Raw genomic sequence first — 25,631 nt, 5'->3', positions numbered from 1 at the left:
TTGAACAAATAGGAATCTGCTTTAGCTTTTTAGATGTGAAGTTGCAGATAGATTTTTATTACTGTTATTTTGTGAAAGTGATAGAAAATCTCTTAACTGAGTGGACTTAATAGTCTTATATGTAAATCCTCTAGCAAGGTGACATTCTGATTGAGTGTTTGAAATCCTTTAACAAGGTCAGTTCTAACAAAGTGAAGATCCTAACAGATCTGAGGGAAATCCCTTAACCAGGTCACATCTAGCAATGTGTTTGTAATCTTTAACAAGATTTGCTTTTAACTGAGCATACTCTAGAAGAGTATAATTCATAGTGGGTCCGAAATCCCATAGTGGTTTTTCGCTATTTGAGTTTCCACTTTAAATCTAGTGTTATGAGGTTTATATTGTTCACATGCTTTTGAGTTAGCATGTTTAACAGTTTTGGTTATATTACTGATATATGTTACTGAGGTTGAATCTGATGTTTTTATGGATGATTAAGTTTGTATGATTCACTCCCCCTCTCATCTTGTTGGCTATTGGATCTGTACTTATATTAAGTATCAGAACTATCAGTAATCTGTTTAATAGTTAAACTAGTATTACTCTGAGTTACCAACTGGTAATTGGTAAAGTTGTATAAACTGGTAATACTCTGTGATGAGTTACCAACCGGTATATTTTTCTAATGAGTTACCAACTAGTATATTTTTGTGATGAGTTACCATCTACTAACACTTTCATTGTGATATTGTGTCATGTTACCAAATGTGTCTAGATACACTAAACCTAGGAACTTGCAATGTAATCCTATTGGACCGACATGAAATCAGATTCCTTTTTAAGGACATCATGTCTAGGGTTTTAGTGTGTGTAGTTGTTAAGGTTTTTAGGTGGTTGATGAGTTCTTATATGTGCGATCTTAATAGAGAAGACCAGGTCTATGTGTTGTAATAGAGTGTGGATTTATTGAAGACTAAAGTAATACTGAAATGCATTAGCAATGAGCTACCATGGATCTAACCAAGCAGATTGTGCCATTTGCTAGATCATTCACTTGTTGATTACTCACATCTTTGACAAGGCAGAAACCCTTAATCGAGTAGGCCCAGAAAAGCCTTTGTAAATCCTCTAACAAGGTGATTCATAGCTGTGGGTCTGAAATCCTCTCACAAGGTAGTCCTTAATCAGACTTATCTCCTAATAGAGATTGAGATTCCTAATAGGATATGTTCTGGTGAAGAACATTGTATGACTTTAACCGATCTGACCCTAACCAGTCTGGTTACTATTCTACAGATAGTTACTTGTGAGTTTCATCCCACCGTGGTTTTTCCCATTTGGGTTTCCACGTCAAAATCTCTTATGTTATGGTGATTGTGCTTCTATGGGTGAATGCCTTGTTGTTTGGTTTGCATTTGTGTTAACCAGTTTGTTAGTTAAACTGTTATATCAGTTTGCTGCTAGACTGATAAAGTGTGTGAGTTCAATATTTTTTGGTATACTAATTCACCCCCCCCTCTTAGTATTCATCAGGATGTTTTTCACATCTAGTGTTGTCATCAATACCAAAGGGGGAGATTGTTGGCAATTTGGAGGAATTGATTATGTGTTGCATTGATGTTTTGTCATTGATGTCAACACTAGCTGCTTTAGTTATTTACCGGTATCTAGTTGGTCTCGGTAGGATGACTGGTTTTTGGTTGGTAAGATCATGTTGATCTGGTATGCTTTGGCTTATGGAATTGGCTTAGATCTGCTATTCATGCTATTCAGATATATGTTCAGTCAATTGGTATTCATTTGGTGATTAGATGCTATCTTATATGCTAGTAAGCCTAGTTTATTGATCTAGTGAGGGTTTAACTAGTAGAGTTTTATTGAAGATATTTTGATATTATGCATAAGTGGTGTTGATGTGGCTTCTAGTAGGGATTCATTATTTTGATGGTGATTGTGTTCAATCTATTACTACTTATCAAGTTGCCATTAGTTTTATGTCAAATTTATACTATATACTCTAGTCGGTTATCTCTACCAAGACATTCAGTCGGTATGAACAGTCTAGTCGGTTATAGAAGAAAGTAAGTCTCAAAACATAGTATACACCGAGCTGTCTACCGAGTATCATCTCATGTCTACCGAGCAACAAAGATGACACACTGAGTTGATATACACCGAGTGAAACATGTTACCAGATTCATTGAACCTAGACATGCATATGAAAACGTGTTACAAGATCGAGGCACATCTAACCATTATCACATTGGAAATTGCACTTAAAGATTGTGTATGATTTTGAGGTCATCTAACCAATGAAATAATTTGCATGGTTATTCATTCGATAAATAATATTTGTAAGATCGAAGCAATGAATGGATCACCATCATGAGAGATCTATTTATACAACATGAGTGAAGAATTAGAACAGTGAGTGAGAGTGTGTATACATGAGTGTAAGAAGACTATTACAGAGACACAAAGGTCACCGAGAAGGTTTTCAAAGAACAGTCAAAGAACAGAGTAAGCAGAAGGGTTTATCGAGTTACTATATGGGTTACCGAGGTATGCTATAAGCAAGGTAACTTATTTTGAGCACATAGAATCTGCTATAACATTCTAGATGTAAAGTTGCAGATATTTGTAATGATTTTATTGTAATATTTTGAAGTTGTAAGAGAAACCTTCAACAAGGTAAAAGACTCTAATCAAATCTATAAATTGGGAAGCCTCTAACTAGGTGCAACATTTTAGTTCAATTGTGAAATCTTTTAGCAAGTTAGATCTAACAGATCTTGATACTCCTAACAGGGTAAGCTATCAGAAATAGCTAAACATGTAGCTCTAACTGAGCACTGTTTATTATTGCAGTAGTGAAGTTGTGGGTGCCATCCCCACTGCAATTTTTCTCTCTAACCAAGAGTTTCTGTGTAACCAAAATATATGTGTTAGGGAGTGAATCATGTATGATTGTTATCTATTTGTTTTAGCTTTATATTATGTTACTGCACTATTCAGTTTATGCATAACAGTAAAGTTATTATTGAAGAAAAGTTTTGGAGTACTGATTCACCCCTCCCCTCTCAATACATTATCTTTCCATATTGGGCCTAACAATTGGTATCATAGCTTGAATCTTGGAAAAGGGTTTAACTGCCTAAAGAGAAAGATCTTATCAATGGAAGGCTATAAACAATCTCGAAGGAATGTGTATCTGCAAGAAGAACTGGATCATGCTAATCAAGTGATTGCAGACATGCAAATACAAATGCAAAAATCTCTAAAAGTAAGAAGAAGATTATTTGATGATTTGCAAGACTCTCAAGAGTTAGTGGAACAAATTGAGACATCATCTGAGAATAGTATATCTAAAGAAATTGAAGAAATGATTGGAATATATAAAGAAAAGAACAAAGCACTGGTTGATCAACTGAAAGCAATGAAAAGAGAACATGAACATTTCAACACGCAGATGACTGAAAATCTTGATGCATTGAGGACAACTGAGGATAAAGTAAGAGATCTAGAAAGAGAGAAACATCAACTTGAAGTCTTAGTATCTGATAAGAATGAAAATCATAAGGTTGACTGGAATTCAACAAAACCTGTCAGATCAACTAGGTTATGAACATCATGAAGCAATTCTAAAAAATGATGAGAATTAAACATTGAAACTTGAAGTATCAAGGTTGACTGATGAACTTGAATCAAAGAAGAAATTCAAAGAAACACTTAAGAAGAGTTATGAAGCATCAAAGATGTTGCATGAGCAACTGAATACAAAAAGACCCAACAAAGATGCAGGACTCGGTTACAAAGGAAAAGACTCTACCAAGAAGGGAATTCATACTACCGAGAGAGGAGAATTATCGAAGCAAGCTAGAAACAAGAATAACATCAAAAGAAAGAAGCATATTTGCAACTACTGTGTAAATCAAGGTCACACTACCAACATGTGTCAAATCAGAAAAGGTAAGCAACCGAATGTCACTAAGTCCAAAGGTTATTGTTACAACTGCAATAAATATGGTCACACATCTAATCAATGTAGGACAAATTCTATTAACAATTATTAGAAAGCAACATTCAAAGGGTTTTGTAAAAACTGCAATAGATATGGACATAGTACCGAGAAGTGCTGGCTTAAGCAAAAGAACTATATGTGGTCTACACACTGAGAAAATGCTAGAGGTTACCAAACTCACACACATCCTTACCGACAGTATTCTGTAGTACCATGGGATTACAATACAAGGATATGGTGTGAATGTTGTGGAAGATATGGACATATAATTGCCAACTGCTTTATATGGTTTGGGATGTACAACCGAAGATCATGGAGAAATCTTGGTATGACATGTTTTCATTGTCACAAAGTTGGACACTTAGCTGGAGATTGCAGAGATCAACCTAGAAAAGACATTGAAGAAATAAAAGAAAAATTGAAGACGATTTGGAAAAAGAAGGAAATTGTGTCAAATGAAGAAAGCACCTTACCTACCGAGTTAGGTGCACCTATTCCAAATTAATCGATAAAGGTATGAAGGGACTGCATTCTCTCAAGGTTAAATCTTAATAGTTCCTATTTTATCATGTACTTAATTCAAATCTACATAATTAAGATGTATTAGTAAGTTTGAAATTCTATCAAAGTCTTTTGAAGCACTATACAGGAAACCTGTCAAGTCAGTGAATACAGGAAGCCTGTCTAGTCGGTGAATGAAGGAAGTTTGGTTACTCGGTTAAAATGGAAAAAGGAGAGTAAATCGGTTAAAGAGGAACCAAGTGCATTTAATGTTTTTGACCTAACCCACACAAAGTCTAATAAGGCATAGTGTGTACTTAAAAGCATTTTTGCAGTCATTTTCAACTTACCAAGTTTTCGAGAGAGAAGAGCAAAGTGAACCCAAGGTGATCAAACCTGCTAGAAAGAAATTCAAGGTATTTACATCAATCTCAACGCATTGTTAAGCTAGTTTACCGATCTTATCTAGTTGCCATTATCTGCTAAGTATAAAGCATCAATCATTTAAAAATCCTGAAACCCTAAGGATTCTTTGTTAGCTTTTATCTGAAGTCTACAATGGTGCCCAAGATCCAAGATCCCATAGTTGTCAAGAATGTAGAGAAGCCCTCACTAAAATACTCTTTGACTCCCAAAGTTGCATCAGACCCGGATGACAAAACCGCCTTTTCACTCATCCCAAATAGAGTGTTGTTAGTCAAGGATGTGATATTCTTCACCAAATGTCATGTTGAAGAACTCGGTCATGTTGAAATTAAAGACACCTATGATGAGTTGTACACTGATGGTAAATTGAATAGAAAGTACGAGCACATCAAGGTCAAGGGATTAACTGAAGCCCTAACCTATCCCCATGTGTTCAAACCCTAGTGGGTGAAGTTTGTTCTAAGCAAAGTTCACAATGATTTCATGTGGTTAGAAGAGAAACCATTTAAGATTACCAAGGAAATCATTCATCTGATTACCGGTTACCCCATTTATGATCATGTCCGAGCCCAAAAGATGATATCTCAGAAGGAATTGATTAGTTTAACCAGAGTAGAATCTAATTGTAGAGGATTGAAACTGAATAATGTCACAGATGAAGAACTAAAATTTTCCATTAGGGTAATGGGTTACTGCTTCTTCTAATCGGCAAGGGAAAATAGTGTACCCTGTGCAGCAGTAGACCTGGCCTACAAAACTGTGAAAAAGGGAATGAAAATTGATCTATGTGAGGTGTTGCTAAAGAACCTATTTGAAAATCTGAACACCATTAGGAAGCCGAAGAAGAACAACTCGGCTAATACTTTAAAGTTTGGATCATTACTAGTATGCATGTTTTTCTATTTTGAAAATTTCTTTCCATCAGTCGGTAAAGTTGTTTGGGAACTACACCAACTGATCACCCATCAGGTTAATGACTTCATCAAGGAGTTAGGAGATAATTTCAATGATATCATGGATGATTACTTTAGTAAACTTCAAGAGAAAATGCATAACAGATATAGGATTCCACCCCAGCTAGTGGAGAAAAACAAAAATGATAAAGGCATTGTTAGAGAAATTCGGAGAAGAATCTTCCTCTACACCTGTCAAAGGCACCATTACTATTACCAAAGAGGAATCTGAAGCCCAAGAGGCAGCAATAACACTAAGCACTGAATTGCCTAAGGGAAAAGTGTTGAAGAGAAAGAAACAGGACACATCAAAGGTCTCACCGACTCCACCTCCAGTAAAGTGACCTAACACAAGAGCATCTGTAGCCTCACCGAGTAAGAAAACAAAAAGTGTTACTACTCCCAAGGTAACAAAGACCTACAAGAAATCTACTAGGAGACTCATTTTTGTAAAAGAGTCTAGTGATACCGAATCAGAGGATGCAAGCAAATTCCAGATTGTCAAGAGCAAGAAGGTAAATATACAGTGTTGAAAACTTCTGTGCTAATTTGAAAGAATATGGAGGATTTGGATCATTTAGATATGTCAAGTATGAAACCCAGAATAATGATGAGAAGAGACAAATTGAAGAAGCTGTCATCTGCACACTTCTAAAATTCCGGTTAGCTCCATTGGAACTAGCTAAGTCACTTTCGAATGAACTTTACTTGCACATTGATAATAGGTGGAAGTATGCAATGGACTCAGAGAAACAGACCAGAGAGAGAAGTCTGGTTCATCTATTTCTTGACATGTTAGTAGCTAAAATAAAGGAACATTTGACAACCTACAACTCAAAGTTTCTTGTCAAATAGAGAGCCTTAAAACTGATGAATGAGCTATATATTGAAGTGGAAAATGAGACAAAATCCAAGTGGCAGGAAATCTTTAAAGTCAAGGATGCTAGTGAGCAAGCTACAGTTGAAATTGTTGATGTCACCGAGCAAGATCCTGATGTTACTGAGAAAGACCCTACTGACACAATTCAAATAGATGAAGATGTCATGGATACAGAGGCACCAGAACAAGAAATGATAGAAGGCAATGCATATGCAAAACTTGTATCTAGTGAATCAGTCTTGGAACAAGTTTAGCCTTATCCACCGGTCAAGTAACCTGTCTCAACTAAAACCCCTCATGACATGGAGCAAGACACCGAAGGTCACAAGTCTACAATAGGAGAAGGTACTACTCAAAAACAGACATCTCAAGCAACTTCTAGCACTACAAATGTTGAAACTGAGACACCGAGTACCGAGACACCAAAGGACTCTACAGAGGCTAAAGAAACCAATCAAAGTGTTGCCTCTACCGAGCAACCTACCAAGGGTCATCAAGCCTCACAAGCCCTTGTCTTAGTTCCATTGGTGAAAGGTAAAGAAAAGAAGATGAAAAAGCATAGTTTTAAAGTTGATTTGTCAAAACCAATAGTGTTGCCCAATGTAAACATATCAAAATTAAAGGGGCAAGCACTCATTGATTTTGGTGAACTATGCAAAGCAAAGGCCAAACAAGAGAAGCAAATGGCCATTCAAAAGAAAAATAAGGTACTTCAAAAGGTGAAAGCACTCTTAATAGATATGCTACCTGAAGCTACAGTATCAATAGATGCATCCATCCACATTCAACTGGATGAACTCCTAACAAAGATAAAAACATCTAGAGTAGATGCATCGAAGTATTTGAGCAAGCTAAAAGACAAAGAGCTCACTACAAAATGATAGAAGAGGTACAGAAAGCTATAGCTATTGGCAAAGTTAAACTTATCAAATTTATTGCTGAGTTGACTCCTCAACTCAAGCACATTCTTTATTTATTTTAGAAACTCTGCACATTTTCTTTATTCATTAAAGAAATTAAGAATAAAATAGAGGCAATTGAGAAATAGATTACAGATCTCTCAAGCAAGTTGACCACAAAGCCAAATTCAGCTCAGAATTTTTACTCAAAGCTACAACAGCTCATGGCTCAACAATTGGACCTACGAAATGAAGAACACAAGATTTGGATGGACATAATGACACTTTAGACATTATTCCTTCCTCATCCTTCATCCATCCAAGAACAGATCAACTGAGCCACCTCCTTATCTACTACACAAGAGGGAAGCACTCTAGATGGCATAATATCATTATTGGCTTATATTCAAGCACATAATTCTTTAATGGATAGTGTAAAGAATGCACTCTCTGTCGCTCTCACCGACGCCCAAACCAAGTACAAATCCATTTTTGATCAGTTACCACCACCGAATGGTAATTAAGTTTTTGATGTTTGTCAAAAAGGGGGAGTGATACCATATATTAGAGGAGTAATATGTTACAATACTAAGGGAGTGATGTTTCAAATCAAACAACAGGAGTATAGTATATAGGGGGAGTATACCGAGTAGAGCAAGTAGAGTATCCAAGAGCAGTGAACTGAGCAATAAACAAAACAATAAGCAAAGCACACAAAATAGATCATCAAGCATGCAAATTCAGAAGTTTTGTATAGTATATCGATAAGGGGAGTATATCTGGATATATTATATTATTGACTATTGTATATACTGTCAGCATAGTCAAATTTTGCAAGTATATAGATTATTGAGTTATAACTTTGAAAGTGGTTTTTGTCAAACATCTCAACTAATGTCTGTTAGGGTTCCCACAGATACTGAGAGGGGGGGGTGAATCAGTATCTGACCGGTAATGAAATTTTCTTAAAACTGAATATGCAGAATATAAAGTAACAGTATACTGGTATGCAAGCATTAATGCAAATAACATAATCAAAAGCATCCACATGAAAAGAACACCATAACACAAGATTTTTAATGAGGAAACCCGGTGTGGGAAAAACCTCAGTGGGATTTGTGACCCACAATATTCACTTACTAGCCAATAAAAGAATATTACTTATAATAGGGGCCTGCACATGCAAGAAGGCCAACTGCCTAGAGCTCACTGCTCAATAAGAAGTCACACTGACTTACAATGAGGATTTACACAAATGCAATATTCTGTACTACTTTACAATAGCATCTTCAATGCCAAATTCAGTACCGATTCTTGCTTTGTTCTTTACATATACCCTTGACCTACAATTCGCACTTTAGGTCTACCTTATAATTTATTTATTGCTTTCTATGCATATCCTACAAATGCCTACAATGATCTCTTTTATATACAAGAGTCATTTTACAATTTGCCAAGTCGGCTTACAATGATAAACAAAATATTACATATCAGAAATCCTGTCGGCCTCTGCGTCGGTATACATATTTCCTTTTGTGCCGGTGCCAGTGTAGATTGATTTTGTTAATGCCGGAGCACTGTTTTGTTTGAGTATGCTTTGCCAGTATAATGTCTTGCCGGTGCCATAGGATTGCAAGGTTGCGTGAGTAATGCTTTGCCAGTATAATGTCTTGCCGGTGCCATAGAATTGCAAGGTTGCCTGAGTAATGTTTTGCCGGTATAATGTCTTGCCGGTGCCACAGGATTGCATGGTTGCCATCAATGACAAAACCTTCAATCACACACAATGTCTCATTAGAGTGTCCATATACCAACAATCTCCCCCTTTGGCATTGATGGCAACACTCATGAGAAATTTCAAAAAGATATCCAAAAATGTGTAGACCAAAAAATGTTACCAAAAATGTGACAGCTCCCCCTGAGCATGTGATCCCTGTGTTTTGAATTTTCTCATCTACTACTCCCCCTTTGACATCAATGACAAAGGTTAGTAGATTTTGTGTTGTACCAATTCATAACCTCAACCTTATAGTTGGGTAGTTATTATCTGAAGAATATCTCCCAAAATTAAGTTTATGCCATCCATAAACTTCTTGCTCTCCTTTATTGCTGTCTTAGTTCTGTATACTGTATCGGTGAGATGCTGCAAGTGCTCTATCGGTGTTTTGCTACCCTGTGTTAGTGCCTCTGAGATTTCCTTACGCAGAGATGCTAAATAGTCCAATCTTGGACTTAGTTTAGATCTCAAAAAATTTTCCTTGTTTATTATTTTCTCTTTTTCTCTTTCTAATTTGAGCAATTCTTCCTCAAAATTTGTTATCTTTTCCTCAAAAACTGGTAATGTATCGGGTGAGTTAACAAAATTATCAGCAAGTTTATTGATCTCTTCCTGTACCTTGCTCATCTTTTTGTCTACATCCGTGGTCAAAAAGTTTATCTTACAGGTGTCTTTGTACAGAGTTTTGTATTCTTTCAATAAATTGCACAGTTCCGATAGAAGTGTGTCAAATTCCCTGTTACACTTCTTTATTCCTTCCTCAAAGAATTTCTGTTTCTCTTTTTCTACACTTTCCTTTACAGTTTCTACCTTTGTTTGCTCAAAATTTCCAGAAATATATTTACAAAGTGTATACAACTGACCTAAAGAATCTTTGTTGGCTATATTACATTTGGGAGCTATTGAATTCAAAACTGGAATTGAATCATCTATCGCTTTATAGGCTTGTGAGCTATAATTAGTTATTTTCTTGATAGATTCAAGCAATACCTCTATTACATTTGATGGTGACCCAGTAAACTGAGTGCCAGTGGAAGTGACCATGCTGGTATTGACCTCTGCTAGGTCTGTTTGTGTCTCCATCTCTTTAAGCATAGTTTTTCCTTCATCATTTCTTACCGGTGACATCTGTTCTGGAGCCTTTAGATCTATTGGTTGCTCTTTTTGTGTTCCAGATTCTATCTTTTTCTCTGAATCTGCTGTCGGTTGCTCTTTGTTTCCTATTGCCGGTTGCTCTTTGATATCAGATTTATCTATGGTATCCTTATCTACCACTATGTTGATTTTTTGAGTATCAACATTCACAGTATATAGGACTTCAGGATTAGGATTATTATCCTCTGTGTCCATGCTCTCAGCTGTCGGTTGATCTCCTGCAGTTGTTGTTTTTACTGATGGAGTATTTAAAGGAGGTGGGGGTAAGTTGTCTCTAACTTTGATACTTGGTGGTTCACCAACTTTACCTTTCCCTTTGTCCTTTTGATATACTAGAATGGGCTTGGGATTCCTAAATTCTTCTTGTTTTTCTTTTTCAACCAAGAATGTATCCCAACCATCTTCTGTTTCATTTGAAACTTCAGTAACTCTATCTGCCATTAGTGATATTTGCCGGTGTGCAGTGGAAAAAACTGTCCGGTTGGCCTGAGCTATCAAATCATCAATTTCCTTAGGTGAGTTGACCGGGTATACAGCAAGTAATTTTTCTATTTTAATTTTCTTATCCAACTCAACTATTCCTTGCCTTTTGGCCTCAAGTCTTTTATATAATTCATTAGTAATTTCATTTAGGACTTGCATCAAAAACTTTTATACATGTCCATGTGTAATATAACACTTTCCTCGATTTGTCCTTTCTCATCATCTGATAGGGTGTCATAGATTTTCCCTATGTTTTTCAATTTACCTTCCTATGTGATCTCATCCAGTAATATGTCAAAAGGGACCAAGTCAGTGTTTGTCTTCTTCTTCTTTTTGGGGGTCAGCTTTTTCTTAGGTGTGGCTTTCTTGACTGGAGACCTCACAGCTTGTTGCTTCTGTCTTGTCCTTCTAGGTGAAGGAGTGGATACCGGTGAGGGGTCTCTTTTCCTAACAACTCTTTTGAAAGTTTCTAGCATATCTCATTCTGAGGAGGTATCTACCGGTGATAGATGAGTTTCAGGCTATTGGGCTGCCAATTCTTCTTCTGTTATGCCGGTTTTCTTTAATACATCATCTTTTATGGCTTTTGCTTGCTTGGTTCCTTTCTTCACAGATGCCTCAACTTTCTTTACTCTCTTTAGATTGAATTTTACTTTTGATGGTCTCAACACTACCAAATACTTCTTCCTTTGGTTCATTGGGGGCCTCCAGAAGTGCTTTGGCATAAGTTTCCACTATGTGGTCATCTGTTTCATACCCCATCTCTGTAACCCAGATTGTTCTTGGGATGACTTCTTCCATCCAGATCTCATCCTTTTTTATTACAAAGCATATATCATCCTTGTATTTGTTGACAATTTCTTGTGATAGTCTGATTCTTTTATTCATTCTGGCCTTTAGTGCTTGAAAATACTCATTGATATTCTTTTCTTTGTTTTCACCCATGTTGTTGAATAAGTCAGACAATTGTTTTCCTACCAGTATGTCGAATCCAAAATCCTTATAGCCTATATCGAGAACCTGTTTGGTTATATGTAACATTAGGCATACAAGCAAATTTCCAAATCTAAAGGTTCCTTTCTTATCCTTCTTGATTTTTGCCAAATTGTCAATTAACTCATCTTTTAACCATTCACAGATATCAATTTTTACATTGTCCTTAACCATGTCATAAGCACTTTTTATGCATAAATTGGAAATAGAGTTAAGCCTATTTGCATGAGTTGCTTTGTAACCTAGAATCATGCTAATGAATCTCACACTTGTATCGGTCACATCATTAAACCTCAATGATCTTTTGTCAGATGTTGCACCAGTTAATTTCATTACTAGGTCATTGGAGACCTTCTTGGTTTTGTCGGGTCTGGTACCGATGGAAGGTAACCCTGTTACTACTTTCACAACTACCTTTGTAATTTTATGCACTGAGTCAAGCCAAAAGAATGAGCCATGTACCCTACTAAGAACTATCCTAACCACTTCCTTGGGAAATTCAGGAATGCAGAGGATTTCAGTGAATCCTAGGGTTTCAACAATTTTATGTTTAGGTTTCACATTTCTGGCATTGTCACATATAATAGATTTATACATGTTTTTGATTTCTTCATCACCTAATTCCTCTATGTTGCAATGAATATACATTCTAGGGTCTTCTGCATAAACAACACCCTTTGGAATTTGGGAAAAAGCACCTGTGTTGTCATCTTTTTTAGCTACCTCGGGAACTAGCTCACACACGGGCCTAAGTCATTTTATAATCTCGACTACTATAGGGTTTGCTATGAATTCAGGTGTAGAGGGGGATGCCATGATGATAAATACCTTTTTCTGCCTTTGGATGGATTGATTGTTGAAGTGGTTTGCCTCTTTTCTCGGAATGCCTTAGCTCAGAAATCTTCGCGCTCTTTGAAAGTTTGAATTCACGGTGAAATGAAATGGAGCCAAAAACCTTATAAAGTCTTTTCTGCTACCTACCACATTAAATGTATTAACTCAACTTTATTTGCCAGTAATGAAGGATTTTCAACTTCTTTTCTCTAACTGAGGGAATAATAGCACATGTGTCATTAAATTGCCAAACCCTCAAGATAATTTTCTTCGATTTGATGAAGAACATCCTGCTAGTGGAGCATTGCTCTGTCCTGCCGATGGAGCATCATATTGTCCTATCGGTGAAGCATTTGTTGGTTCTACTGGTGGAGGAGTAACCCCAATATTTAGATCACCTTTTTTAATCCATTGCTTATAAAATTCTTGCTTAACCTCTTCAACCTTTTCTTTACCTTTCAAGCTAGTACTTTGGTTATCTATCGGTGTACCTTTACTTCTACAAAATTTAGCAACATGACCACTCTTGTTACATGCATAACAAGTTACATTATTTTTCTGAATAGCTTTCCCATAACCTATGCCGGTTTGTGTTCTACATTTATTTGATAAATGACCAAATCTTCCACAAACATAACATCTTACTTTCATTCTACAATTTTCAGAGTTATGACCAATTTTGTTGCATTTGGTGCATTGACCGGTGGGAGGATTGATGTTCTGATAATTCCTAGATCTACATTCATTTGCCCTATGACCATATTTATTATAGTTAAGGCATTTTCCATTGAATTTGTAAGTATTAGAGGGTCTTACTGGTTTGCTTTGATCCTGGGTATTTGCAGTACCAGAGCTTTCTCCAACTTCAAATCCAACTCCAGAAGTGTCACCTTTGGGTTTTTGATTCTTCAATAAGGTACCAAGTTCTTCTGAGCTTTTCTTGAATTTTTCTTTGTGTTGATTTGTAGTTTCCAATTCCCTTTCCAGGATCTCTTTTTCTCTCATTAGTTCATTTGAGTCATTTTGAGTATGCCTCAGATCTGTCTTCAACATGTCATTTTCATAGCTAAGTCTTGTGTTCTCATTTGCTGCATCACTTAGTCTTCTGGTCAATTCTTCTTCATTCTTCTTTCTATCCTCAATCTCTTTGCAGAATCTCATAGTCATATCCTGCATTTCATTTTTTGTTGTCATGATCTCTTGTTTCAATTTGCTTATCATATCATTTAGTGAGTCCTTTTCATCATTTTCATTTTGCAATTTTTCACAAAGTTCTCTTCTCTTGTTTCTTGTAATAGTAAGATATTCTTGAAGTGCCTGAATAATGTCCTGAGCTGCTTTTAAATCATCTTCTAATTTGATATTTTTCAACTTCTCTGCATCATAGTCAGTAAGAGCTCCTTCAAGTTGCTTCATCAGTTTTTCCATCTTTACCGGTGTCAAGATCTTCCTCAAGCTGTTAGGCTTATGAAAATAGAGGACCAGGCTCTGATACCAATTGTTAGGGTTCCCATAGATATTGAGAGGGGGGGGTGAATCAGTGTCTGACCGGTAATGAAATTTTCTTAAAACTAAATATGCAGAATATAAAGTAACAGTATACCGGTATGCAAGAATTAATGCAAATAACAAAATCAAAAGCATCCACATGAAAAGAACACCATAACACAAGATGTTTAATGCGGAAACCCAGTGTGGGAAAAACCTCAGTGGGATTTGTGACCCACAATATTCACTTATCGGCCAATAAGAGAATATTACTTACAATAGGGGCCTGCACATGCAGGAAGGCCAACTGCCTAGAGCTCACTGCTCAATAAGAAGTCACACTGATTTACAATGAGGATTTACACAAATCCAATATTCTGTACTGCTTTACAATAGTATCTTCAATGCTAGATTCAGTACTGGTTCTTGCTCTGTTCTTTACATATACCCTTGACCTACAATTCACACATTTGGTCTGCCTTATAATTTATTTATTTCTTTCTATGCATATCCTACAAATGCCTACAATGATCTCTTTTATATACAAGAGTCATTTTACAATTTTCCAAGTTGGCTTACAATGATAAACAAAATATTACATATCAGAAATCCTGTCGGCCTCTGTGCCGGTATACATATTTCCTTCTGTGCCGATGTACATCTTCTGTGCTGGTGCTAGTGTAGATTGATTTTGTTAATGCCGGAGCACTGTTTTGTTTGAGTAATGCTTTGCCAGTAATAATGTCTTGCTGGTGCCATAGGATTGCAAGGTTACCTGAGTAATGCTTTGCCGGTATAATGTCTTGCCGGTGCCATAGGATTGCAAGGTTGCCATCAATGACAAAACCTTCAATCACACACAATGTCTCATTGGAGTGTCCATATGCCAACAATGTCAAAAGGGGAGATTGTTACTAATTATCAAGTTGCCATTAGTTTTATGTCAAAGTTATACTATATACTCTAGTCGGTTATCTCTACCAAGACATTCAGTCAGTATGAACAGTCTAGTCGATTACAGAAGAAAGTAAGTCTCAAAACGTAGTATACACCGAGCTGTCTACCGAGTATCATCTCATGTCTACCAAGCAGCAAAGATGACACACCGAGTTGATATACATCGAGTGAAACGTGTTACCAAATTCATTGAACCTAGACATGCATATGAAAATGTGTTACAAGATCGAGGCACATCTAACCGTTATCACATTGGAAATTGCACTTAAAGATTATGTATGATTTTGAGGTCATCTAACCAATGAAATAATTTGCATGGTTATTCATTCAATAAATCATATTTGTAAGATCAAAGCAATGAATGGATCACCATCATAAGAGATCTATTTATACAGCATGAGTGAAGAATTAGAACAATGAGTGAGAGTGTGTATGCATGAGTGTAAGAAGACTGTTACAGAGACACAGAGGTCACCGAGAAGGTTTTCAAAGAACAATCGAAGAACAGAGTAAACAGAAGGGTTTACCGAGTTACTATATGGGTTACTGAGGTATTCTATAAGCAAGGTAACTTATTATGAGAACATAGAATCTACTATAACATACCAGATGTAAAGTTGCAGATATTTGTAATGATTTTATTGTAATATTTTGAAGTTGTAAAAGAAACCTTTAACAGGGTAAAAGACTCTAATCAAATGTATAAATTGGGAAGCCTCTAACCAAGTGCAGCATTTTAGTTTAAGTGTTGTGAAATCCTTTAGCAAGGTAGATCTAACAGATCTTGATACTCCTAACAGGGTAAGCTATCATAAATAGCTAAACATGTAGCTCTAACCGAGCACTCTTTATTATTTCAGTAGTGAAGTTGTGGGTGCCATCCCCATCGTAGTTTTTCTCGCTAACCAAGAGTTTCTACATAACCAAAATATATGTGTTATGGAGTGAATCATGTATGATTATTATCTATTTGTTTTAGCTTTATATTATGTTACCGCACTATTTAGTTTATGCATAACAGTAAAGTTATTATTGAAGAAAAGTTTTGGAGTACTGATTCACCCCTCCCCTCTCAGTACATTAGCTTTCCATATTGGGCCTAACACAATCCTTGACTGATTGGAACCATTTCTTTAGCATGTGTGGACCTAAATTGGGTCCAATGCTATCTAGGTTATGGACTGGCTTAATGTAATGTGTTGTTGGGAATTATCAATGTGTTTCTAGGATGACTTATGGGTTGGATGATATTTATTTTTCCTCAGTCTGACATGTTTTATAATTATGTAATAGGTTTTATTGTCTGGGCAGCTGACCTAATTGTTTAAGGTCTAGGGTTTGTATATATATGTGTATGATCTCATTGTAGATTATGGTATGCAAGCAAATAATGTAATAATCATTCATGCATAGGATTTGGTCGATCATAGGTGATCGAGTTGGTTTTATGCAAGATGTTTAAAACCTCTAGTATTGAGCTTAACCAAAACTATATTTAGGCATAGAAGGTGTTATTATTGCAGTTCATTCTTCCTTTTAGATTGTAGTCTGGATTTCTTATGTAGTTAGTGAGGCTCCTTTTGTAATGAGCAATGTGATCTAGGTTGTTGGACTTCCTGCAAGTGCAAACCCCTCAATTTATAATCACATACTTACTACAAAAGTATTATTTGACTATGGGTAGGCTTCCCACCATGATTTTTCCCTTCACTGAGTTTTCCATGTACAAATCTTGGTGTCATGTGGATGGTAACTATTCTCTAATTGTTGGTTGTGCTTAATTGGTATATCTGTTATTTCGGTAATTGGTTTATGTATTCCAGTATTGATCTTATGTGTTATGGTAATAAAGTTTTAAATGCTTAATGTTCTGGTAATCTGGTGACAACTGATTCACCCCCCCTCTTAGTTGTCCTCTAGTTATTTGAATTGTCTAACAATGATTTCTCCATTGTGAGGAAATTTTAAACACTTATGAATAGGAGAAGCAATAGCCTTCATGGAAGATATCCAAGGTAGCCCAACTTCACATGGAATTGTTCAGAAAAGGGAATGATAACAAAGTTGACATCCATAGATTTAGTGTGAACTTCAATAGGAAGGGTGATAGAACCAATGGTAGAACAAGAGAATCCATCAAATAACTTCACAACCACATTAGAGTCATCATAGATTGGTTTATGCAATCGTAAAGTGAAAAGATATTCTTTAGTGATAACATTAACCATGCAAGAGGGATCAACAAGAGCACCATGACAAGGTATGTTTTTTAACCTTCACAACTATGTATAAGGACCCATTGGGTGCCCTAATGGTCTCACTAGGGTTGAATCTTGTAGACATTTAAAAATAATTATTTTAATTTTTTTTAATTCCTCACATAATTAATTAATTAATTAGGTCAATTCAAATTCTCCTCAATATTAATTAAATATAATTAATAATGTCACTATAGCATGTGATTTTAATAAATCAATCCCTTTCTTTATTCTTCTAAAAAATCAAATCCTCATAAATCTTCCTCTTAGCTAATTAATTTCAATTAATTAGTTAACCTACATGATTCCTACAAATCATCTTCTTAATTCATCATTAACCTAATAAATTCTTCTAGAAACTCCCTAAACTCACTTAACATTATTCTTCTAATTTTTTTTATTATTCCCTCCACTCATTCTCTCTCCTAGTCAAATTATCCTAATCCCACCTAACATTTCCTCTAATCCCCCTCTTAATGAATTGTTAATGGCTAATCAACATGATTAGCCACAAAGTCAACTCTCTTTTAAATACTCTTTTCCTAGGTGAATGTAAGATTTTTGAAATCTCACATTCCTCCAAGCATCCCCTCTCCCAAGGAATTTTTAATTCTTTTTATTCCTCCAATCCCCATGATATCCTTTTTTGGAGAATTTTTAATTCCTCCAATGCACCTTGTGGAGTGTGGAGATACGAAATGCCTTTAAGGCATATTTCTTGGTCTCCACACCCTCTCTTGGACCTTGTGTGAGCTCACAAGTAAATCCTAGCCCTTCATCTCGAATCCATCCTAGCCACCCATTTTTTTCTCCTCTTCCTATAAATAAAGGGCTCCATCCCTTCATTCAAAAAAGATCTCAAAATCCAGTAAGCTTATGCTGCCCTTTTGAACCTAGGAAATCATCTTGGCAACTTGATCATCTCATCCTTATCATTTTCCAAATCCATTCCATTTGTGCACAACATTGGAGAGCCATCCACATCTAGCAATCAAAGGAGCACATCAAGTGGAACATTATCAAGGGGCACCTTCACTTCATCAAGCTCAATTCAAAGAAGAAGATAAAATAGCAAGGTGAAATGGTCTTTTCATGATATTTTAGCATTTTGCATGTTTATTTCGTTATGTTTTTTATCATTTGACCTTATAATCTATTTTCCCCTCTTCATTTTGGCATGCCTAGTGGGACTCACATCCCTAAGAACTAATATTTTTTTAAAGTTTTTGTGAGTTGTGAGATGCAGGTTCCAGAATAGCGCGATTGCGATATATATATATATTTGCAGGTTCCAGAATAGAGGCTCTGTATTTCTACGTGACAGCTCCTCCTCATTCTGTTTCTTTTCTATTTCTGTTTCTATTTCTATTTCTATTTCAGCATGATAACTCTGTTATCTGATCTATTATCTACTCTATTTTATTATAATCTATGTGAAAGTAGGAGAGTATTCTCTTTTCTATATAGATAATTAGAAATCTAGACCTTTGGCATTTTTTTAAAAAATTCTGTTTAGCGCGACTGTATGCTCTGACCGCAGGAAAGTGTGAAAATAGGAGAGTATACTCTTGTCTATCTAGACAACCAGAAATCCAGACCTTTGGCACTTTTCCATCTGATTAGTGTGACTGTCTGCTCTGTTATCTGCTCTGTTAATCTGTCTGAAATTTTTAGGTGCTAACTGTAGTCTGCATTTTCTTTTCATTTCCTGTTATCTGCTTTGTTTAATCATAATTTGTCTGACTGCAGGAAAGTGTGAAAGTAGGAGTATGCTCTTATCTATCTAGACAATCAGAAATCCAGACCTTTGACATTTTTTTTATTCTATTTAGTGCGACTGTCTGCTCTGTTAAATCTAGGGTTTTTGTCTGCTCTGTTAAATCTAGGGTGTCCACTGTTAAATCTAGGGTTTCTATTTTTTCACCATATCTTCTTTATCTTGACTCCATTTTCTTTCAGACTTCACCAGATTCTCTGCATTTCCATTTTCCACATTTCCTTCCTTGGGGGCCTTATCCCAAAAATCCACTTTTTGAAGCCCAAAATCCCACATTCCTCTATTTTTAGGGTTGCCATAACTCCTTCCCCTTTTATCCAATCACCTCCAAATTTTTCCCATATTATCCATCTTCAACTTTTGCTTCTTTGTCCCTCTTTGACAAATTTTCCCATTCCTTCATCTCTCCTCTAAAATCCCCATTTTTTGCTTGCTTATCCCTTAGAAAGTGGCAAAAACCTAGTCAAACCTCATTTACCCATCAAAGATTCCTCCAAATCCACATTTGTTATTAGTAAAAAAGTTTTTATTCATGTTTTTCTACTTATTCCCAAAAAATAAAATAAAAATTAATATTTTTGTCATTTTGTTGTCTTTTGCAGGATGCTTGTTGAAGACTCTATTTTTCAAACTACTAATCTAGTTGTTTTGCAAGACGCTTTTTGAAGACTCCATTTTTCAAACTACTAATCAAGTTGTTTTGCAGGTTGCCTAGCTGATTCAACCAAATATTGTGCATTTATTTAAATTAGGCGCCTAGATATTAATTAAAATGGAATGAACCATTGTCTTATGTGTCTTTAAGAAAAGCATAAAGGTAGGAGAGTATGCTCTCGTCTTGCTAGACGATCAAAAATCCAGACCCTCCAACCTTTCCTTGTTTGATTGTATGTTTACCTCTAGCGGGCCTGCCCTCCCAGCTTGCGCTTTGAGAAGGTAAGAGGGGAACGACCCAAGTGAGTACACCCGGACCTGGGGTTCCCAACTCACTATAATAAATAGGCCATTGAATACGAAAGGGTTAATGGTTGGGGCTATATGAGAGTTCACTCTCACATTGGGTGCTTAGTAGGGTCTTAGAGATCTTAATCATGCTTGCGTGACTACTAAGTTCTTGGTGCTTCGTTGGGCTATAGGCCTCAATTGCGCTTGCACAACTTCGAAGGGTAGCTCCTAATGGGAAGACTTACTAAACACCTTGTTCATAGTGGCCAAAAAACCTTCTAGTCATTGGTGCAGGAGGTCGGACCTCTGAAGCCGCCCATATTTTTACAGCCCTTAGTAGAGACACAAAGTTCACCATGAGGAGTTTTCATGGGAATTGATGCTTGGCTGCCTCAAGAAGTGAGTGTTGTGGAGGGGAGCCAGTGGGGTCAAGCATCTAAGTGTCCACTCTGGGTAAGCATAGCTAGGAAACCAATTGGGATTCAATAACTATTGTCCTTCCCAGCGTTAAGAATGTTGTATATGAGCATGAGTGTCTTTGAGATAATATGCATTTGATCATTGTGTTTGCTTTGTTTGATACATACTTGCCAAGAGAAGACTAAAAACACATCACTATCCCCAAACACTTTGCAAAAACACTTGTCAAGACACAAACAATTGTCCAAGTCATTACCCACACCAAGTCCAAAAATTGCGTCAAAGCTCTATCCATCCCATATTTCATAAGCCTAAGAGAGAAGCTAAGAGTCTGTCCTCTCCATCAACATTCAATTTTGTCCTTTGAAACACCAATTATCGTCCAAATCGTGGTGGTCGTATCCCTTCATACAACTTGTCATTTGAATCGATCCTTCATGTTCATGCCAAAGACAACCTAGTCATCAAATTTCTTCTAAACCATCACTACCATACCTCCTCCATCAATCATCCTCAAATTTACTAAGTCCTTTCATCCTCAAATTTCTTAAGTCCTTTCATCACAAATATCGTGTATGGTCGCAACTCGATCCCAAAAGAAAAAGATGGCTGAACAACAATATGGCATGCTAGACATTGGTGTCCTCTATGAAGATCCCACGCAAGATCATACACAAAGTGGGCAACCTAGCAATCAAGATCAAAGCCAAAATTCTGACATGGTTAGCCAAGATGAACTTTGTCCAGCAGTGCAAACTTTCCTAGCAGATTCTTATAACCAAGAGATGATGGACAAGTTTATTAAATACAATCCTACTGGACTTCTAAAAGCTCTTCTTGAAAATGGAGCTCAACTTCTGCTTGAGTTTAATAGATCCGCTTTCTCCCAACAACCACAAGGAGACTTGGCTCCCACACAAAGTGTTGCACCTACTATTCAAACTCAATCAATTGCAGCCCCATCAATCATCCAAGCTCAATCAATGCCACCCGCGGTACCTCCCACTGTGGTTTCCATCCCACCTTCCTCCTCCTTACCATCCATACCACTATCAAATCCAATCTCATATATTCTCCAACAAACTTCTATACCACCTCCTTCTATTCAACCACATATTTCTATTCCACAAACTTCCCTTCCTCCCAACAATGTTGCAAATTTTATCTGGGCCGTATTCAATCTCATCACAACCATTTGCAGACCACAACCAACTGTCACTCAAACCCTAGCGACATCGGTCATCACATCCCACGTTCCCACCTCCTCATCATATCAATATATTGGTGGTGGTGCACCTTCTTTGGCTCATCCAATTCTTGGGGCAAATACAATTCATCATTATCAAAGCCCATAACAAGACCGCATCAAGGAAATTCAAAACATGAAAAATATCATCAAGGACATGAAACAAAGGACTAATAAAAGAAAAAACTTACTCATTCAAAGAGTTTTTCCCTTGTCTTTATGACCCATCTATATTAGTTGCACCATATCCCCTAGGATTTGAGATCCCTAAATTCACCAAGTATGAAGGCAAAGGAGACCCCCGCAATCATGTTCAAGAATTCCACATCTTATGCCAAGAAATCTCCTATAGTGACCTTTATCTTCATAGAATCTTTCCCAAGAGTCTCATAGGAGATGCCCTAGCATGGTTCTCATCTTTACCATGAGGTTCCATTGTCTCTTTTCCAGGCTTGGCAGAAAAATTTGTGGCCCACTATGCATACAACATGGGTAATGATGTTTCTATGATGGACCTATGTAATACAAAACAAAGGCCCAGAGAAACCTTCACCAATTTCCTACAAAGATGGCGACATCTTATCAAGAAATTCCAGTGGGACATGCCAGAGCAACATCAAATTGAACTATTCCAAAAGAACTTAGTGCCTGAACTTTCAAGACCCTTAATATCCCAATGTATCAAATCCTTCCAAAAATTGACCGATAAGGGCCTCACCCTCGAATGTGTCTTGTTGGAGGAAGGAACCTTGAAACATTACCAGAAGTCAACAAAAATTTCTTCCTCTTATCATAACAACAAGCAAAAATTCTGGTCCAAGAACAAAAACGTGGTCAATGATGGTGTAACTGATGCAAAGCAGGTCCAAACCGTGGCCGCTCCCCCAAAATTCACCACCAATAATCATCAATTCAACAATCAAAATAATCAAAATCAATCCCAAAAACCTCACAACAATGTCTCAATCCAGGGATGACCACCCCGATCGAATAACAGGATTCCAAGAGATTTCACTCCTTTGGCTGAGCCTATTGAAATGGTGTTTCAAAAACTTGTCCAAGCAGGTGCAGTGGTTTTTCCAATCACTCACTTGTTTGACCCCAATCAACCTAAATCAAGATGGTATAATGAAAATGAGTATTGTGAATACCATCGTATCAAGGGACATGATACATGTGTTAGGGTTCCCACAGATACTGAGAGGGGGGGGGGTGAATCAGTATCTGACCGGTTATGAAATTTTCTTAAAACTGAATATGCAAAATATAAAGTAATAGTATACCGGTATGCAAGAATTAATGCAAATAACAGAATCAAAAGCATCCACATGAAAATAACACCATAACACAAGATGTTTTACTAGGAAACCCAGTGTGGGAAAAACCTCGGTGGGAATTGTGACCCACAATATTCACTTACAAGCCAATAAGAGAATATTACTTACAATAGGGGCCTGCACATGCAGGAAGGCCAACTGCCTAGAGCTCACTACTCAACAAGAAGTCACATTGACTTACAATGAGGATTTACATAAATCCAATATTCTGTACTACTTTACAATAGCATCTTCAATGCCAGATTCAGTACCAGTTCTTGCTCTGTTCTTTACATATACCCTTGACCTACAATTCGTACATTAGGTCTGCCTTATAATTTATTTATTTTATCCATGTCCTACAAATGCCTACAATGATCTCTTTTATATACAAGAGTCATTTTACAATTTGCCAAGTCGGCTTACAATGATAAACAAAATATTACATGTCAAAAATCCTATCGGCCTCTGTGCTGGTATACATATTTCCTTCTGTGTCCGTGCCGGTGTAGATTGATTTTGTTGATGTCGGAGCACTGTTGTTTGAGTAATGCTTTGCCAGTATAATGTCTTGCTAGTGCCATAGGATTGCAAGGTTGCCATCAATGACAAAACCTTCAATCACACACAATGTCTCATTGGAGTGTCCATATGCTAACTATCTCCCTCTTTGGTATTGATGGCAACACTCATGAGAAATTTCAAAAAGATATCCAAAAATGTGTATACCAAAAAAATGTTACCAAAAATATGAGGGCTCCCCCTGAGCATGTGATCCCTGTGTTTTGAATTTTCTCATCTACTACTCCCCCTTTGGCATCAATGACAAAGGTTAGTAGATTTGTAGTTGTACCAATTCATAACCTCAACCTTGTAGTTGGGTAGTTATTATCTGAAGAATATCTCCCAAAATTAAGTTTATACCATCCATAAACTTCTTGCTCTCCTTTATTGCTATCTCAGTTCTGTGTACTGTATCGGTGAGATACTGCAAGTGCTCTACCAGTGTTTTGCTACCCTGCGTTAGTGCCTTTGAGATTTCCTTACGCAAAGATGCTAAATAGTCCAATCTTGGACTTAGTTTAGATCTCAAAAATTTTGCCTTGTTTATTATTTTCTCTTTTTCTCTTTCTAATTTGAGAAATTCTTCCTCAAAATTTGTTATCTTTTCCTCAAAAACTGATAATGTATCGGGTGAGTTAACAAAATTATCAGCAAGTTTATTGATCTCTTCCTGTACCTTGCTCATCTTTTTGTCTACATTCGTGGTCAAAAAGTTTATCTTACAGGTGTCTTTATACAAACTTTTGTACTCTTTCAATAAATTGCACAGTTCCGGTAGAAGTGTGTCAAATTCCCTGTTACACTTCTTTATTCCTTCCTCAAAGAATTTTTGTTTCTCTTTTTCTACACTTTCCTTTACAGTTTCTACCTTTGTTTGCTCAAAATTTCCAGAAATATATTTACAAAGTGTATCCAACTAACCTAAAGAATCTTTGTTGGCTATATTACAATTTGGAGCTATTAATTTCAAAACTGGAATTGAATCATCTATTGCTTTATAGGCTTGTGAGCTATAATCAGTTATTTTAGATTCAAGCAATACCTCTGTTACATTTGATGGTGACCCAGTAAACTGAGTGCCGGTGGAAGGGACCATGGTGGTATTGACCTCTGGTAGGTCTATTTGTGTCTCCATCTCTTTAAGCATAGTTTTTCCTGCATCATTTCTTACTGGTGGCATATGTTCTGGAGCGTTTAGCTCTGTTGGTTGCTCTATTTGTGTTCCAGATTCCATCTTTTTCTCCGAATCTGCTGCCCGTTGCTCTTGGTTTCCTGTTGCCGGTTGCTCTTTATTATCAGATTTATCTATGGTATCCTTATCTACCACTATGTTGATTTTTTGAGTATCAACATTCACAGTATATAGGACTTCAGGATTAGGATTGTTATCCTCTGTGTCCATGCTCTCAGCTGCCGGTTGATCTTCTGCAGTTGTTTTTACCGGTGGAGTATTTAAAGGAGGTGGGGGTAAGTTGTCTCTAATCTTGATACTTGGTGGTCCACCAACTTTACCTTTCCCTTTGTCCTTTTGATATACCAGAATGGGCTTGGGATTCATATATTCTTCTTGTTTTTTTTTTCAACCAAGAATCTTTCCCAACCATCTTTTGTTTCAGTTGAAACTTCAGTAACTCTACCTGCCATTAATGATATTTGCTGATGTGTAGTGGAAAAGACTGTCTGGTTGGCCTGAGCTATCAAATCATCAATTTCCTTAGGTGAGTTGATCGAGTATACTGCAAGTAATTTTTCTATT

The sequence above is a fragment of the Cryptomeria japonica genome, chromosome 1 (genome assembly GCF_030272615.1).
Source record: "Cryptomeria japonica chromosome 1, Sugi_1.0, whole genome shotgun sequence".
NCBI lineage: Eukaryota > Viridiplantae > Streptophyta > Pinopsida > Cupressales > Cupressaceae > Cryptomeria > Cryptomeria japonica.
The sequence above is the reverse complement of the archived record's forward strand: the minus strand, read 5'-3'. Positions refer to the sequence as shown.